Here is a 7,650-nt window from a genome sequence, read left to right as displayed (position 1 = left end):
CTCACCAGTGGCTCGATTGACTATGATTTGCACATTAATAGCCGTGGCAGCCTCTTATGGTCTTATCATTCATCAGATGGATGTTAAGACAGCTTTCCTAAATGGAGAGTTGGATGAGGAGATCTATATGGATCAGCCAGAAGGGTTCATCGCGGATGGTCAAGAGAACAAGGTGTGCAGGTTGATAAAATCATTGTATGGCCTAAAACAAGCACCTAAGCAATGGCATGAAAAGTTTGATAATACTCTTACAACTGCTGGCTTTGTTGTAAATGAATCTGACACATGTGTGTATTATCGGTATGGTGGGGGTGAGTCTGTTATGCTGTGCCTTTATGTTGATGACATCTTGATCTTTGGATCAAATCTCAATGTGATTGAGGAAGTTAAAAGTCTTCTATCAAGCAATTTTGAGATGAAAGATTTGAGAGAGGCTGATGTCATTCTAAACATCAAGCTTGTTAGAGAAGCTGATGGTGGGGTAACTTTATTGCAATCCCATTATTTGGAAAAGGTATTGAGTCGCTTTGGTTTTAGTGACTGTGATCCTGCTCCAACACCTTATGACCCTAGTGTGCTATTGAGAAAGAATTGGAGAATAGCAAGGGATCAATTGACATACTCCCAGATCATTGGCTCGCTCATGTACCTTGCAAGTGCAACAAGGCCAGACATCTCTTATGCTGTGAGTAAGCTAAGTCGGTTTGTGTCGAAACCAGGAGATGATCACTGGCGTGCTCTTGAGAGAGTGTTGCGGTATTTGAAAGGTACTATGACATACGGTATTCATTATACCGGAAACCCAAAAGTGCTGGAAGGCTATTGTGATGCCAACTGGATTTCTGATGCTGATGAGCTTTATGCTACAAGCGGATATGTGTTTCTGTTTGGAGGTGGTGCTGTTTCCTGGAAGTCTTGCAAGCAGAGTATCTTAACGAAGTCTACAATGGAAGCAGAACTCGCAGCATTAGACACTGCTGGGGCTGAGGCCGAGTGGCTTCGTGATTTCCTATTGGACTTACCGGTAGTTGAAAAACCGATACCGGCTATCTCCATGAACTATGACAATCAAACTGTGATTACAAAGGTTAACAGTTCTAGGAATAACATGAAGTCTACAAGGCATGTTAAGAGAAGATTGAAATCTATCAGAAAGCTGAAAGACTCCGGAGTTATAACTGTGGATTATGTCCACACATCGAATAATCTTGTCGGCGTTTCGACCCTGGGGGGTCCCTGGACCGATGAGTGAATTGTCGCCGCGTGTCCCAGCCCAGATGGGTCGGCGCGAAACGGAGCACGAAGAGGGGAAGAGAACATGCAAAGGGGAATCCCACGGCCTTCGTGTTGCCCTGCGCCCAGGTCGGGTGCGCTTGCAGTAGGGGGTTACAAGCGTCCGTGTGGGAGAGAGCGAGAGCCTTACGCGCCGGCCCGTTCTCTCGCGCGGCCAACCTTCTCGTACGAGAGCCCTGGACCTTCCTTTTATAGGCGTAAGGAGAGGGTCCAGGTGTACAATGGGGGGGTGTAGCAGTGTGCTAACGTGTCTAGCAGAGAGGAGCTAGAGCCCTAAGTACATGCCGTTGTGGCGGTCGGAGAGGTTTTGGCACCCTGTTCATGTGATGTCGTGGCCGTCGGAGGAGAGCTGGAGCCCTACGGAAGGACAGCTGTCGGGGCTGTCGAATCCTTGCTGACATCTCCTTGCTTCCGTAAGGGGCTGAGAGCCACCGTCGTCATGGAGCACGCAGGGCGCCATCATTATTTGTTTACCGGGGCGAGCCAGATGGGACGCCGGTCTTGTTCCCCATAGCCTGAGCTAGCTAGGGGTAGGGTAATGATGCCCCCCTGTGACGTGGTCGGTCTGAGCCCTAGGTCGGGCGAGGCGGAGGCTCCTCCGAGGTCGAGGTCGAGTCCGAGCCCCGGGTCGGGCGAGGCGGAGACCGTCTTCCGAGGCCAAGGCTGTGTCCGAGCCCTGGGGTCGGGCGAGGCGGAGTTCGTCGTCCAGCGTCGAGGTTGAGCCCGAGCCCTGGGGTCGGGCGAGGCGGAGACCGTCTTCCGAAGCCGAGGCTATATCCGAGCCCTGGGGTCGGGCGAGGCGGAGTCCGTCGTCTTCTGAGTCATGGTTGAGCCCGAGCCCTGGGGTCGGGCGAGGCAAAGTCCATCTTCTGAGGCCGAGATGGGGGCCGAGCCCTGGGGTCGGGTGAGGCGGAGCTTCCTATATGGCGCCCGAGGCTAGACTTAGCTGCTATCAGCCTCACTCTGTCGAGTGGCACAACAGTCGGAGCGATGCGGTCGACGCTATTCTCCTGTCAGGTCGGTCAGTGGAGCGGCGAAGTGACTGCGGTCACTTCGGCTCTGTCTACTGGAGCGCGCGTCAGGATAATGTGTCAGGCGATCCTTGCATTAAATGCTCCTGCGATACGGTCGGTTGGCGTGGAGATCTGGCCAAGGTTGCTTCTCTGCGAAGAGTGGGCCTCGGGCGAGCCGAAGGTGTGTCCGTTGCTTGAGGGGGGCCTCGGGCGAGACGTGAATCCTTCGGGGTCGGCTGCCTTTGCCCGAGGCTGGGCTCGGGCGAGGCGAGATCGTGTCCCTTGAGTGGACTGAGCCTTGACCTTAATCGCGCCCATCAGGCCTTTGTAGCTTTGTGCTGATGGGGGTTACCAGCTGAGATTAGGAGTCTTGGGGGTACCCCTAATTATGGTCCCCGACAGTAGCCCCTGAGCCTCGAAGGGAGTGTTGATACTCGCTTGGAGGCTTTTGTCGCACTTTTTTGCAAGGGGACCGGCCTTTCTCGGTTGCGTTTCGTTCCGGTGGGTGCGCGCGAGCGCACCCGCCGGGTGTAGCCCCCGAGGCTTCGAAGGAGTGGTTTGACTCCTTCGAGGTCTTAGCACGTTTTGTGATGCCTCGGCCGGTCTAGTTGTTCCCTCATTCGAACTGGCCGTAGCCCGGGTGCATAGTCGAGTCCCAAGTTCTCGGGCTGGTATGTTGACGCTGTCAACGGTTTGGCCGGAGCCGGGTTTGCGAGAGCAGCCCCCGAGCCTCCGCACAGAGCCAGAGGACGGTTAAGGACAGACTCGGCTTTTTTCATACGCCCCTACGTCGCCTTTCCGCAAGGAGGAGGGGGGAAAGCGCCATGTTGCCCTCGGAGGGCGCCGAACATGGTGTCTCCAGTGAGTTGCTAACGGGTAATCCGAGTGGACGCCCATGCCCCATTCGTTAGGGGTCGGCTAGTGGCCCGGAGGCGCGCTCCAAAAGTACCTGCGGGTGATTTGCCGGACCGGGTCCCCTTTTGACGGGGTCCGAGGGCTCGATGCCTCCCTCTGGTGGGATTCCGTTACAAAATCGTTCCCATCGGTCTCGGACATGTCCTAGGGTACCTCGGGAGCGTAGCCCGAGCCTTGGTTATGTATCGAATGTACCCAGAGTCATCCCTCGCTCTGCATGCTCTGAGGCGGCTGTCGAACCCTTCGGGGGCCAGCCTACGAACCCCTGATCAGTAGTGGGCGCGGAGTCCGAGTGGCCTGAGGCGGCCGTTGAACCCTTCCGAGGGGCCAGCCTTCGAACCTCTGACCAGTAGTGGGCGCGGAGCCCGAGTGCTCTGAGGCGGCTGTTGAACCCTTCCGAGGGGCCAGCCTTCGAACCTCTGATCAGTAGGGGGGCTCGGGGCCCGCTCCCTTCGTGGACAAGGGTCCCTTTCGGAGTATCCCCTTTCCCGGTCCCTGTAGCAAGAGAGAGAAAGAGGAAGTGGAAAAGGATACGAAATCGAATGACGTGGCGCACCTTTTTTGACGCGGTCATCATGGCGGAGGTGAAGCGTCGCCTGCTTCGCCTGTCAAAGGTGCCGACTGTCCTGCCGCAGAGTTAATGCGACGGTACGAGTGGCTCGCGGGGCGGCCGTTGTGCGTGCGCGAGCCATTCGAGGAACGGGCGTCTCGCTTTGAGTTTTGAATCTCGCGGCGGGTTCGGGCGAAGTGTTGAACGGGTCTCGCCTGGGCCTTTATGTACTCGGGAGAGGGACCGGTGACGGTTCTTTACTCTGCTGCTCGCCTCCCACTTAGGTTTTCGCAACCCGAGGGAATAGCCAGAGAAAGGAAACCGTGCACCCAGTCCTTTCCGCCACCACCTCTTCTGCTTGGTGATGGCCGACCGGGTGACCATTGTTTCGCCGCGTGACCCGTGGCCTTTCTCCACCATCACGGCGGATGACCTGGAGGCCCTTGTTGCTGATGGTTTGCTTTGCCCTCTCTCCGGTGACTCGCAGCCGGAGTGGATGGCCCCTCCGAGCGGAGCCGCCCCATCCCCGCCGTCGGGGTATGTGGTGAGCTTCGTCTCCTTTCACGAGCGGGGGTTCGGAGTGCCGGCAAGCCGTTTTATGCGGGCGATTCTGCACGTCTACGGGGTGGAGCTGCACAACCTCAGTCCCAACTCCATCTCGCAAGCAGCCATCTTCGCGGTGGTTTATGAAGGATATTTGGGGATTGCCCCCCATTGGGACCTGTGGACCCATCTCTTCTCCGCGGACCTTTTTGCCTCGCCGACGGGGGAAAGAAGGGTTCGCATGGCGGTGCGGGCCGGTGGCTGCATCCTCCAGTTGAGGCAGGCGCGGGCGCTACAGTACTTCCCTACCATCCTCGCGTCTTCGAACAAAGGGTGGCAGCGCCGGTGGTTTTATCTTCGAAATGACGACGGGAGCCTCCCGTCGTTTTCTCAACGAGTGGTGACCGCCGCCAGCGAGAACTGGCGCTACGAGGCCCCGCGCGATAGACAGAAGAATCTCCAGCCCCTTTTGAAGGCATTGGAGGAGCTACGAGAAGGAGGGCTCACCGCCGCGGGGGTGGTTGCCGCCATTCATCGCCGGAGGGTGCTCCCCTTGACGGAGCGGCAGCTGCCGCTTTGGGAGATGACGCCGGGGGTCGACTTGGAGGGTTTGCAGATGTCCTCGGACCTCCTTCCCACGACGACCTCCACAGGCGGGTAGCCGACACGGTAGGGAAGTTAGAGGCCGGCGCCTTTTCCCAGCCCTCGATGCGTCCCGATCGCGGGTGTGTATCTCTGGTGAGTATCCGCTCCTTCTTGCTTCTTGCGTCGGATTGCCCTCGGTTCTCACAGCCGAGACTTTTCGTCTGTCTCCAGGAGGTAGGGCCTCACAAGCCTTCCCTGCCACCGGTACCGGAGGACGCGGTGGACCGAGCTGCGCGGAGGGTCGCCGCGGAGAAGAGGAAGGAGAAGAAGGACGCGAAGAAGGCTTGGGCCCGCGAGCGGACGCGGGCTCGGGACGCCTTGGAAAGGCTTCGTCGTCGGCAGGAGAGGGATGGGCTCCCGAGGGAGCCGTCGCCGGAGACGCCTGATGACGACGACGATGATGAAGACGATGATGAAGACGACGACATGGCCGCCCGCCTCGGCCTCAGCCCGGATCTGAGGCTGGGCCAGGGGCCGTCAAGCCAGCCCCTGAGCGGGCTGGCACCGTCGGTATCCGGGGCCGGGATGTTGGGGTCCCGGTCCGTAGAACGGGGGCAGGCCGAGGGGGTACTTGACCCCTTGGCCGAGGTAGTTGAGGTAACCCCGGGGAGTCAGGCCAAGCTGCCTGTTCCCCAAGAACCGTTGCCCATGTCGACTGTGCAGGAGGGTGATCCTTGGGTCGTCGTGGCTGCGCCTGAGCAGTCCGTCCCTCTGGTGCCTCGGGCGCCCAAGGCAAGGATGGTGCCGAAGCCGGCAGTGGGACGGACCTCGGTGGCACTTTCGGGGGTCGAGGCTCGAGAGACCTCCCCACAGGCACGATCGATCATGGCCTGGAGTGGGTAAGTATCTTAGGATATCTTCGTCCTGGCTCCTCCTTTGTATGTCCTGATCCTGGTTTTTCCTTTCTCCTTAGCAAGCGGAGGCACGGTTCGACCGGTCTGGCTCCCCGGAAGGTCCTCAAGACGGCGTCGGCTTCTACGGCTAGTGCCGCGCCGGGCCTCGCCGGCCAGCTGACCCCCTCGCAAGATGCCCCAAAGCGGGGGGCTCAGGCGGCACCAGTTGCCGTGGGGCGAGCTCCCGAGGCTGACTCCTCTGTCAAGGCGGCCGTCGCGCTGGGGGAGGCTGCCGGCGCGGCTATGGCCTCGGGCCCACCAGACGTGTTGCCGGCGCTGGCACCGGCTGCTACCGAGACCGTTGCCGTTCTGGCCGTGGCGTCACCCGTCGCCGCCGATGCTGAGATGGCCGAGGCGTCGCTACCTGATGCCTCGGAGGAGGGGGGCGCAGAACCGCGACCCATCATGGGGAGCGGCAGCCTTGTCCCCGCGCAGCGCAGTCCCGACGGGTGGCGTCAGTCGCTCCGGTTCTGGACCAGTGGGGCTTCGGATCCCCTCTTCGTTCTTGACGATGAGCGAGAGGAGCAGTCTTGGGACGGGCTTCGTGAGTGTGCCGAGGCAACGGAGGGGTCGCTTCGGTCGACCTTGGAGGTCCTTCGCAGGGACGTTCCCAAGATCCTCCAGGTAATGAGTTCAAGCATACCTTTCACGTGTTCACGGCACTCTTTGTGACGCCCCGCTTCCTTTCCTCAGGATCTGACGGATCTGAGCGCCGCCAAGTCGTCGTTCATCCGCCGTGAGGCCAATGTCTGGGGTTCGTTGCGGTCCCTGAGGACCACGCTTGTCGGGGCTACCGAGCGCCTCTCCCAATGGAGCGCCGAGGTGGCGGACCTTCGGTTGCTCTGTGTCGATCTGGGAGTGGAGGCAGCGGCGGCGCGCGCAGAGGCGCAGCGGCAGCAGTCGGAGCTTGGCCAGGTCATCGGCGAGCGGGACCAATCTCGGGGTTGGGCCACCGAGGCTGAAAGCCGGGCTGAGGCTCTTGGAGTCCAGTTAGCCGAGGCGTCTGCTCGGGCCAGAGCCCTTGTGGCAGATTTAGCCGCGGCCCAAGCCGCATCCTCGGAGCAGCGTGCCCGAGCCGAAGGTATGTCTTAGATGTTTTAAGATTTTGATTCAGCTTCGTTCCTCAACCAGTGTTTGAAGTCTTCTGCTTTGGCTGTTTGCAGGGCTCGAGTCTGCCCTCGATGAGTCCACCAAGGCACTTGCCCAGGCGGCCGAGCAGAGGGAGGCCGACCACGCGACCATGTCTGAGGCCATCTCGGCCTTCTGCCGGGTCTTTGGTTTGGACGACGTCCCCTCGAGAAGCTCCCCTCAGAGTCGCCTATAGGCCTTAGGTGACCACGCGCGCGGCAGACTCCGCGAGGCGCTGCACCATGGCGTCAGGCGGGCCTTCGCCGTGCTCGCTTCCCACTATGACGTGGATCTGGAGCGGGTCAGCGAGGGGTATTGCCTTCCTGACGAAGATGAAGCTGCCCTGGCCGAAGTCCAGAGGCTTGACGCGGCCGCCGCGGGTCCAAGCGCAGTGCTGGCGACCACCTTCGAAGCAGGGATCCTCTCGCTCGCGCCGTCGTCCGAGGCCGGGGCGGATCTCGCCGAGGGTAGGGACAAAGCCGAGGGCGCGGCTCCTTCTCCGGGCGACGCCTGATTCTGCCGGAGCAGTTTATTTTGAATGCATATGTGTCTTTTGCGGCCGCCGAGGCCCGAACACTTTATTATCGTAATATAAGGTTGTGTCTCTTTTCCTCCTGTTTTGCGTATCCGGACTCGTTCGTCAGCAGCAGGGTTGCTTACCCAAGTAAGA

Source organism: Zea mays, chromosome 3 (assembly GCF_902167145.1).
Source record: "Zea mays cultivar B73 chromosome 3, Zm-B73-REFERENCE-NAM-5.0, whole genome shotgun sequence".
NCBI classification, from domain to species: domain Eukaryota; kingdom Viridiplantae; phylum Streptophyta; class Magnoliopsida; order Poales; family Poaceae; genus Zea; species Zea mays.
The sequence above is the reverse complement of the archived record's forward strand: the minus strand, read 5'-3'. Positions refer to the sequence as shown.